Raw genomic sequence first — 11688 nt, forward strand, 5'->3', positions numbered from 1 at the left:
CCCCTCTTGTCGTCTTTCCTTGACGTTTTCAAGCAAGGTCAAGGAAAAGTCACAGGCAAAGGAAAAAAGGACGAATTTAATTATGCCTGTAGGTGGAAAACTGGCTTCACGTTAGTCCAGACGGCCACACGTCCATCTGGACTTGTTCTCTATTGCACCGCTGCTATTAATGAAGTGTTTCGAGCTCTTTCAGCGTTATCTCCCAATCGAGCGAACGTTTTTAACAGGGGAGCTCAGATTACCTCCGAAGAGGAGGAATAGTCCATTCCTTTTCCTAGAAAAACACTTTCAGAAAGTACACAGAACTGGGTTTTCTTTTTGAAAATGTGCTTCAGAAGTGAGATGTCAGAATTCGCCTCAGGGTAAACCAAAGCATGAAAATAATTCGACAATATCAGGTCTTTGGGTCATTGTGTGTTGTGAATGAGCACTTTCCTTTAGCGTGACAGCTATGTATATCTATGGTTAGCATTCCGGCTGTAGCTTCAGTTAGCCGTGTCCTGCGCCTGAGAGGGAGGAAAGTAGTTCGCAGAATGTGTTCTAATTTGACCGGAATATAAACAGGGTTGACACTGATGGCTGAATACTGAATACACTGTCCTAAATGAATTAGAATACATCTTGGTATGACACATGGGAAAATCTTTATTATTATTATTATTATTATTATTATTATTACTTAATTACTGGTTACAGGTTGGCAATTTTCTTCATTTAATTCTTCTGTTTGTATGTTTCATTCAAAATTCACTTACCATTAAAATTAAGTTCGGAAAACTGAAGCTCTGTTTTTTTCTCTCACTGCCTGCTTCAGTCCACTACTGCTCCCACAGTGCCCTGAGCAGGAGTCCAGTACAACACCGATGCTTAGCTTATCACTTGCAAACATGTTAATAAATAAGCAATCTTTTGAAGATTGTATTTTTTTTAATGTAGTGGTAAGTATTCTAAAAGCATTCTCTTAAAATGCGAAAAGTGACTGTTTCTGAATACAGGCTTTACAAAATGTAACTTGAATACAGACACTTAATTTCTGTATTCTGAAGATGTATTCCCACTACATCCCATCCATGAATATAAATAACTCATTAAATAAGGCCATTAATCTATTTAAATGCAGGGTAGCTGGGTGATAAACAAAAAAAGCATTGATGACAGTATTAATATGCAAATAAATATGTAAAATATTCTGTTAGTATCAAAAGCTTTTGAGAACTTCTTTCATCACACAGGCATTATCTAAAGCCTTCAGTTAACTCCCAGCACAGTTCAGTGTCCCAGTCTGTTTGCAATTAGTGGCCCTGGCTGGGAGTGCTGGGGAGTGAAGACTTTCTGAGCACTGTAATTGTAATAATTAAGCCCAAAATGACAGTGAGAGCCCTTCAAACACCACCTCTTAAGGCATTTTTCTAGTTTGCTCCAAAGACTTCCACAGCTCATTACAGATGACAAATCAATAATTTCCCTATACTGTAAGAGTGCTTGTCTTCCAGATGAACACTGGAATTACCATGACGGCTGTAGAAACCAGCAGTTTCAGACTAACACATGTACATGACATGAAGTGGAAAGAGACTGAATGCTGGATGTTCTAGACTTTCTACAACCAGTCGAAGGCCCCAGTCATGGCACTGTTTGAAGCTATTTAAACAACAGAGGTATCTGGTTCTGCTGAAATTTGGAGGAAACACACTGCCTCCAAACATTCCTGTGCCACCCAAACACTTCTCTTTGTGATAATAGCTTATTAAAAAGGCAGCACTTGAGTTAGCACAGCCCAAAACAATGCATTTTATTGGGCTGTTACATAGTGTTGGAGTGAACGCCTCTTGAGCTGATATTCACACAGTCATGAGCATAAGCGTTAAGGGAACATGTGCTTTTCATTTGAAACCTCTTTCTTTTCCCCCCTAAGGTAATGGACATAGCATTGTAGATATTTTATTTTATGGGAATGCATGAAATCCAAATCAAATGGCAGTTCTAGCTAAAGTGGATCCAGGTGATGGCAAGAAAAAAAAATGCCAGTGAAGTAACACAACTGATGCAAATGGACTGATAAATTTGAAGATTTATAGTAATTAACAAGATTATGGAACAGCTTTCCATAGTCGGTCACATTGAAAAATGTTGAGATGTTTTAAGTTAACAAAACAATAATCAGTAATCTGTTCAACATCAATTGGAACTTTAATAATATCAAAATTTTAAGACAGCAAAGTTGACTTACTCCTTTAATAAAAATGTTCAGGGACAGCTACCTGGACATGGGTTAAAGGTTCCATGGAACATGGGTTAAAGATGGGTTCCACCAATTTTTCAAAGGTTCTGCATCATGCAGTGGTTGAGATGTGAATAAAATATTTCAGAGTGGTTTGATGTGAAATGATTGTACAGTAATTCTCAGACTCTTTCTTCTTCTCTTTAGATTTCTTTACAGTGGTGCTGATAGGAACTGGGCATCACAATGTCTTAAATGCAAATATATTCTTTTTTTTGCTATCCAAAATGACCAGCATCTTCTGAGTTTTTATATGTAATATTTTTAATGATAAATAGTGTTAAACACCCTCCATATACTTCTCCAGCCCTCTTAAAAAACATTTTAGGCCAAATGCTTTATGAAGAAATATCAAAAAACAACATCCAAGATATTAGACAACATATTCATAAACATTCTGTGTAATAACTTTCTGTAAGTTAACTTTTTTGCATTAAATGCTTTAGATGTCTGGTTCCTATCACCACTACTGTGAACAATTCTGGCTCAGCATGTGTCTCTGAAATCTGTGCATTTTACAACAAACTACTCTGAATGACCGAATGATCTCGAGTAAATTATCAAGAAATTTTGAAAGTGGTGAAATTACTCTTCAAGCCTAGTCTTAGACTAAACTGCAGTGCTGATGATGAATTACCACTGTGAATTCTTTTTGGTCTGGTCTTTGGCTTAATCTGGGTATGGGAAACTGGACCTGTTTCATTTTTTTATTTATTTTTTTACAGTGCACCGGATTGTCTGATTGGATGAGCAATGTGCTCATGATCAGGCTAATCAAAGTGAGTAAATTATACTTCCAACCAGTTCCGTTGTCAATAGCCAGAGGCTAAACTTTACAGCTGTTAACTTTATATTTCAAGTCTCAGTTTAATGAAAAACTGGTGTCAGACCCCAGCATTGACACGGGATACGCAGCTGTTCAGTAAAAATACACACTTGACTTAAGACCCTGCGAGTTGTGGCTAGAATGAAACAGCCCCTTAAGGGAGTGCTAGTGGCTGTGCCTTTGCACCTGCACTAAACCGACCTAACTGCACGATCAATTCTCCCTTGAGTTTTTAGAGCTACGTTAAACTCAGCAACCTTGCCCTGTGGAAAAAAGTGGCCCTGGCCAAGAAATCCTGTTCCATTTCCTTCCATAAAAGCAACACTCACTTCACACAGTGCTGCTTGAATGATGTGTGACTGAGACATGGTGAAAGCTGTCAATGCCTTTTAATTACATACTCAACGCACAATTTCTTAAAATGTAGGTGGAGTTCTGCAATAGGAACTTTGAGTTGCTTAAATAACATTTATTTAGGAAATGTATGTAAATAAACTGTTTCAGACCTGGATGTTAAGGGAGGAACCGTTGTATTTGACACTAATAGGAATGGCTCTCAAAACTCATTGTAGCTAAATTATACATTATGTTATCCTGATTTAAACTCAATGCACTAAAACATACAGCATACAATTAGGCATACATTATGCAATACTGAAGTAAATAAACCATCACATTTTTCCCCTAACGTGTAATTCATCCATAAAACTGCATTTTCAGGCACATTAGTCAAAAATAAGGGCAAGAGAGAAAGATAAACAAACTTCAGTGTATGTGAACCAAGTTTTCTAAATCATGCAGCCATAATTGCTAGATCATCCACTATGGTGTGAAAACTACAACTTGGCAGCTATTTTATCTAAAGTTATATGTAATATATTTACAATATTCACTTAAAGGCCTTATCTAATGTAAAATCAAGAGTTTGATTTGGTATGTAAACATTGTTAACCACTCCCCAGTACATACAGTTTGCAAAAACATCCCAGTTTCAATTAATTGTTTTTGTAATAATACAAAAAAAAATGCATTTACATATATCCATCCATCTAGCCTACAGCAGTTTAGCCCCGCCCATTCTTACTGATGTTATAAAGAGTGTTTCAGTCTCGACTGCTTTTTGAATGAGACACAATACAGACCAGCCAATCAGAACAGAGAAGTTTAAACAGCACATTACACTTTATTGATTTTCTAAGTGAAAAGAATACGTCGTCTACAGGGAACAGATATAAATATGGCATTCTGCAAATTTTAGTGTACTTGTGTTTATTTGCTCAGGTTAACATATTGGAAAATAATTGAGCATAAAATATAAAATGTGCCATAACTTTTGCACAGGTCACATTTTATGTTTTTTTTCTTTTGTTAAATTCAGCACATAAACAGTAAATGTATAGTAAAATGTGCAGAAGTGTGTTCTCTGTAGAGGATGTATTAAGTTATTTTCACTTAGAAAATCAACAAAACGGCCGTATGTCATCGTTGGAGTCACAGTAACTAAAACAGCTGGTTTAATTCTAAGGGAAAAAATAAAATACAATAAACACATAGGATATGGGTCTTTTGAAAAGAATCTAGCATGATGTAAATTGCTAATACCAAGTAACTGAATGTGCATTTAAATCGAAAGCTTAGATTTTAAACAGAAACTTAACAGCCCAATTAAATTAATCATCTTGTTTTTTTTTCACTGTGAAGTTTGTTTTTCACTGGAATTATTGGTCAACTTAAGCTTATCATGCCAATCTGCTGGCATAAACATACCTCTTTTATTGATTTTAACCAAATTATAGTGATAGGCTTGCTTTAGGCTCACGTCATAACCTTAGATGTCTGCTACTTTACTGCAACATATCATGGCCTTGTCATTAACCCATAGCGGAATGTGAACCATCTCACGCTGGTATTTATTTGCAATCTGCATCAAAGCAGTTCAATCTATTATGTCTCTTTCTGGTGAAGATGGGGCAACAACAGCAGCTAGTAATGGCTGAATCTCGTCAGGCAGTGTTTTAGGCAGTATGTTAAAGTATCGAAAATGATCAGTGCATACCAGTCTTCATATTTATGTGGAAAAGGCCCTCCTGCTGCTGTACTGCAGCTGAGCTCGTTAAAGCTGGGTGGAGGATATGGAACATGTGTGGCACACAAACCTGATATTTTCTTCAGCAATGCATTCAACTAGTTGCTATTTATATACACTGAACAAGTTGTTGTTAAGATGGGGAATACTTCTGTGATGTCCGCATTCAGTTGCATTAAAATGAAATGGATTTGTCAGATGGTGAACTGTGGAGTGCTGGGTGCCTCAGCTGTTTTGAATCTTAAATCCAAATTACACACCAAACTGGAGTATATCATTATGCCGGATGTCGCTGACGTCCCGCCAGTCATTCCTTACTGAGCTCTTGCCCAAGAGGCCTGCATCACTAATCTAAATGACATGTCCATGAATTCCAGATGATAACAACTTGGACGTCTTGGATAAGCTTGAGGATCTTTCAAGTTTGACTAGAGGCTCAGGATGCCAAGAATGATTTATTGACCATCAGGGATGGTTTTCAGTAATGAAAAATAATGAAGGTGTAAGTCATAAGCTCCTGTATGTGGGCCTAAACTACATTTCCTCATTTGTAGTTCCTTACTACATAACTTACACATTAGTTTCATTATAGTTATCCATAGTAGTAACTGAATAATAAGTCTTAATGTGTCTTAAACTGTTGCTATGTTATCCCAGGTGATTGCTAAGGTTTGGCTAGGATATTGCTATGATGCCCCTTGTGGTTACTAAAATGTTTTTGATATATATATATATATATATATATATATATATATATATACTGCAACATTTCATGGTTCAAGTTTGTAAATTGCAACCTGTGAAAATGGTGCAAAAAATGTAGAAAAATCAGACAAAGAACAATAAATTGGGTTTGCCAATCCAATTTAGACTTAATGGTAAGACTTAAGGTATCAACTTTGCTTGCTATGCTAAACAGTGCAAAAATGTGAAATACTGTATCTGAAAGTGTGTAAGCAATTCCATACATGTGGTGTATTGAAATTTAAGGGCTGGTCAAACCTGTTGTGCATAGCTGTGATAATTTAAAACATGTGTAAAGGCCATAGAGAGGTTATCCCTGCCTGTTCCCAGCAGTAAGGTCATGACCCAAATCCAACACAAACAAGAGGTATGTCATGACACACTGGTGTACCTTGTGCAAGCTCCTGTGTCAACTACATCTTGACCACAAAGGCCCTTTTACATAAAACGAATCTCTAAATTAGGCCATAATTGCACTAATAAACACAGTAACCACCACAGATGCTTTGTAGATGCTCACTTTGTCTCACATTCAAAAAAAATGTTTATTAAATGCAACTGAACTTTAAGGAGAAATCCAACTCAATCCTTAATTTCAGCTCAAAACCTAAACTTAACCCTAAAGCTGTTGATAATCAAGTGAGTTTACCAGATAGTTTACCAATTTGAGCATCTGTAAATAATCAGAAAAATTAGAAACATAAACACTTATTTTTTTATTTTGGACTGAAATCTTTCAGAAAATATAATAATATCACAAGAACTTAAATATTAGATGAAGATTTACTGTTAGATTTACTGTCTTCACTGAAAAAACAGCATGTTGTTTATGAATTATTATGTCTGAGTAACTGAATGTGTATTTTCATTGAAAGCTTATATATTTTTCTTAAATAAAATTGAACATACAATTAATGTTACTGTAAATGACCTCAGTATCTTTTATTGGGGACTTCTTAGAAGTGCATCATGCTAATTTTACAAAGCTAGTTTCTCCATTCATTTTGTCACCATGAGGCACCATGTGATACCAGTTTAACCAACACAGTCATCAAGTTGTCTCTGTAATTACTATAATGAACAGTAATCTGAGGTACGTTTTAAGAATTAGTGCTTACAAAAGGAAAAGTGAGACATGAATAAAATTGTATCTCTGTGTTTGAATCCACCAAAAGACTAAAATTGTATAACGGTCCAGAGTAAAAACACATCTTTAACTAAAAGTCAAATCAAGCACTCTGCTCTGCTGCACAAACGTTAAAAAAGTAAAATAGTCCTGCAGATGGCGTCCATATTGCTGAAGCTGTCCAAAACAGCTGGATTTGCATCGCTTCACAGTGCAGTGGGGATCAAGTATCAGTTTGCTCTGGTATCCACTATTTTAGCCTGCCATGCAAACAGTAGCTCTTCCAGAGAAACTTTTTAGCACAAAGAAGGAAAACTAGGGCAAACCTGTGTATAGGTAATGTACAAAACCTTTGATTTCATGAACAACTAAAGAAACACATATCTTTGTCTGTTCTCCTAAATCATACGCTAGGAAATAGCGTATGAAAAAGGAAATAAAAACATTTCAACTATTCTGAAGACTGAAAGAAGAAAACTTACTGTTTGATTTTTACTTTTCTCAAACCATTTGTCCAGTGAGGTCTTAATTCCAAGCAGTGAAAAAGAGAACAAAAGTAAAATCCAAGAAGTTCTGTTTTCTATACTCTCTCAGTCCTCATATCCAGGCACACTGAGCTGATGTAAGACAACTCTGGAGGGGGAAAAAAACAGAAGGGGAGAGAGAGAGAGAGAGCGAGAGAGAGAGAGAGAGAGAGAGAGAGAGAGAAAGAGAGAGAAAACTAACATACTGGGGATTCTTGGGTACATGCCAAAGTCCCAGAATTCCTCATGCCATACAGAAGGTTTCAATTAAGTCAGACTCCAGTGACCAATCGGAGAGGTTTTTTCTCTTGAATGTATTTTTTGACAGCCTAAGGGAATACTGAAAAGATCATCATTCATAGTGGACCTTATTTATGGAGAGCGGTGAGATTTTTTACTGCGATGCTGTGAATTTGTTCCTGGACATTGCAGTAGAGAACCATCACTGCCGTCTCCAGTGTCCTGTGGTAGATTAAAAAGTATCCACTACAATTAAGCATTAGATGGATTTACCCATACAGACATCTGATATATGGCAATATATGGATTTCAAATAGATGACATATATTAGCATATATGGATTTATATGTAAAGCTTATATTTGTCACATATGGACATATATGTGGCATATATATCAACTTGAAATTAGCCATTTTCAAGTACCCCATTTCAAAACCTCAACCTGACTCATCATCATCAAAGTCTGGTCTTTGTAAGTGCATGCCATGTCTCAGCTAAATCAGATTTCTGAGCACCTGAGAAAAACTTTTGCCAATGCTCATTAGGCTGGAAGAGATTCCAGAACTGTTTCTGAAGAATTTGGACTTCACTTGTCCACTGTCAGACAGATAGTGTACAAATGGAGGAAGTTCAACACCACTGTTACTCTTCTCAGAAGTGGTCATCCAACAAAAATGAGTCAAGATTAAGGTGTAAAACATTCTGGGAGATCTCAAAAGAACTCCAGGGTAACATCTAAGGATCTGCAAGCCTCTCTTACACTGGCTAATGTCATTGTTCTTGAGTTTACCATTAGTCAAAAAGTGAAGAAAAACATGTATGGAATGATAGTATAGAGAAGGCCACTACTCCCCAGGAAGAACATTGCTGCCTGTTTAAAGTTTCCAAAAGACCACCTGGAAGAGCAAGCCATATTTTCGAATGGGCAGTTCAAACTAGTCCATCAAAGATGTCAAAAAACTCTCACTTTGACGTTCATCTTCACTGACTGAATAACACAAGTCATTTATTATTCTCAGTTAAATATATATTATGTAATGAACACTGATTCATCAGAGGGAAAGCTGGACATTCATTCTTTCCAGTGGTCATTCTAAGTTTGTGTGGAGGCTGAGTTGTCTAAATGGATGCGTTGAATTGAGCCAGCTGTTTTCTTCTTTCTTCCCCCACAATGAATGGATGGAGCTAAACTGCTGTTGGCGAAAGAAGCGTATATACAGTCATATGTCATATTTTGTTGAATTTCTAAGTAAAAAATAAGTTCACACATCCACTACAGAGAACACATTTCTGCATATTTAATGCACGATAACTGTTTGCTGAATTTAACCTTGGAAAGAAAATAAAACATAAAATGTAGCCTGTGCAAACGTTATAGGATATTTTATATTTATGTTTTATTTTTTTTCCAATATGTTAAACAAAAAAACAGAAAATGTGCACCAAAATTGGCAGAAAAAATCCATATTTAAGTTCTCTGCAGAGAATGTGTTAACTTATTTTTACTTAGAAAATCAACAAAATTTGACTGGGACATTTAAACTTTTGCATACAACTGTCCCAAAAACTATGAACTCAAACTGGACTGATTTTTTCAGAATTGTGTGTGAACTATGAAGCAAATGTTATGTCTTGAAACTTATTTACATACAACACAAACTCCTCGATATGGGCCCTTTACAAAGAAAAAAGAACACCACTGATTCTTTTCCAGTCAAATGTATAGTCATCTCTACACAGCAGAGCTTACAGGAGGTTTGGGCAATTTTAGACTCTCTGTTGGAATTTCACGTTGACCCCTATTCCATTCCCCAGACCCCTTCACCCCCCATTTTTAAAGCACAGTACTCTCACTGCACAGTAATGAGAAAAGCATATGGCAGTCCCCAGCACCACATTTTTCTTTTCTTTTTTCTAATGATCATGGATAGCTCTGGCTAGGAGCAGATATTCAATTATAATTTATGGACAGAAAGCAGATAGAGAATAACTGTGTACTGTAGAAAACTGTGTGTTACAAACCAGCAGAACTGCGGTAGAGTATATGTAATGCACTTTCACTATAAAATGAACAGTATGGACTCTATGCTTTAATTTTGAAGGGGCTCATGGAACTTTGAACTACAGATGTTAAAAAATTCCTTTATCAAAGCTAAATCCATTTAATTAATATTACCATTTTAATAATATCTGATTTCAGTTCTTATTTTAGCAGCTAATTATGTTTTTGCTTGTTTAAATATTATTAATATATATAATTATATTGCATATTATATATATTTTCTCAATTTATTTTGGTTTTTCCTGGAGTCCATTTCTGACGTTTATGTGGGTTTATGTAAACTATGTAAAGCAAAAACAGTCGTAAATAATTTATACATGACCATTTTTCAGTCTATCTTTATTCCTTACAATAAAACAGGCTGCTTTCGTTAGTGTGCCTTTAAGACATATATGTGTAATTCTAGATATATGTAACAATGTTTACATACGACAACAAGAAAGCAAGGAAAAGTCATTTTTCCTTACTTTTCCTTGGATTTTACATTGAATTATGTAAATAATTCATATTATATATGTGTAGTATGTAAAATTCTATAGAGTATGATATACACTGATCAGGCATAACATTATGAGCACCTCCTTGTTTCTACGCTCATTGTCCATTTTATCAGCTCCACTTACTGTATAGGTGCACTTTGTAGTTCTACAATTACAGACTGTAGTCCATCTGTTTCTCTGTATACTTTATTAGCCCCCTTTTACCCTGTTCTTCAGTGGTCAGGACCCCCATGGACCCTCACAGAGCGTGTACTATTTGGGTGGTGGATCATTCTCAGCACTGCAGTAACACTGATGTGGTGGTGGTGTATTAGTGTGTGTTGTGCTGGTACAAGTGGATCAGACACAGCAGTGTTGCTGGAGTTTTTAAACACTGTGTCCGCTCACTGTCCACCTCTATTAGACAGTCCTAACTACCTTGTCAGTCCACCTTGTAGATGTAAAGTCAGAGACGATAGCTCATCTGCTGCTGCACAGTTTGTGTTGGTCATCCTCTAGTCCTTCATCAGTGGTCACAGGACACTGCCCACAGGACACTGTTGGCTGGATATTTTTGGTTGGTGGACTATTCTCAGTCTAGCAGCAACACTGAGGTGTTTAAAAACTCCAGCAGCACTGCTGTGTCTGATCTACTCAGAGCAGCGCAACACACACTGCCACACCACCACCACATCAGTGTTACTGCAGTGCTGAGAATGATCCACCACCCAAATAGTACATGCTCTGTGAGGGTCCATGGGGGTCCTGACCACTGAAGAACAGGGTAAAAGGGGGCTAATGAAGTATGCAGAGAAAAAGATGGACTACAGTCTGTAATTGTAGAACTACAAAGTACAAAGAGCTGATAAAATAGACAATAAGCGTAGAAACACGGAGGTGATCATAATGTTATGCCTGATCGGTGTATGTAAACGATTTCTATACTGACCAGCTGCCCTGTTTGGTGCCTCTTTCTAAAAGCAGTCTGGACTGAAACACTCCTTATAACTTCTGTGTGAATGGGTGGGGCTAAACTACTGTAGGCAGATAAATGTAAATGTGTTGGTTTTTGTGACATCACTAAAATAATGAATTTAAAACAGGCTGTTTTTGCAGCTTAGTTTCCAAATGTAGACTGGTAGATTTTGAAAGTTAATAATGATTACATACATACACTAAACTCTTTTCAGAGATACTTATACCTATAAATATGACTTTGTCTCTATAAAAAGTTTAATTGAGGGTAATGTTGGCTACTGACAGCGATTTCAGTGTTTTGAACCAGTGTGTCCAGAAAATCTTTTGATGACCTTCAAAGTG

The 11688-nt window shown here is 36.5% G+C and overlaps 1 protein-coding gene across 2 annotated transcripts in view; it reads right to left on the reverse strand.

The window, feature by feature from the left end:
- The window catches only part of ddr2a (discoidin domain receptor tyrosine kinase 2a), a 51834-nt gene extending 44131 nt beyond the window's left edge, over window positions 1-7703 (reverse strand). For both annotated transcript variants that reach the window (XM_036570675.1, XM_036570674.1), the window contains exon 1: window positions 7546-7703. The gene's annotated coding sequence lies outside the window, so the exon portion shown is untranslated. The remainder of the gene's footprint in view (window positions 1-7545) is intronic.
- Between the last annotated feature and the right edge of the window lie 3985 nt (window positions 7704-11688).

This window comes from Colossoma macropomum, unplaced genomic scaffold (genome assembly GCF_904425465.1).
Source record: "Colossoma macropomum unplaced genomic scaffold, Colossoma_macropomum, whole genome shotgun sequence".
In the NCBI taxonomy this organism is placed as follows: domain Eukaryota; kingdom Metazoa; phylum Chordata; class Actinopteri; order Characiformes; family Serrasalmidae; genus Colossoma; species Colossoma macropomum.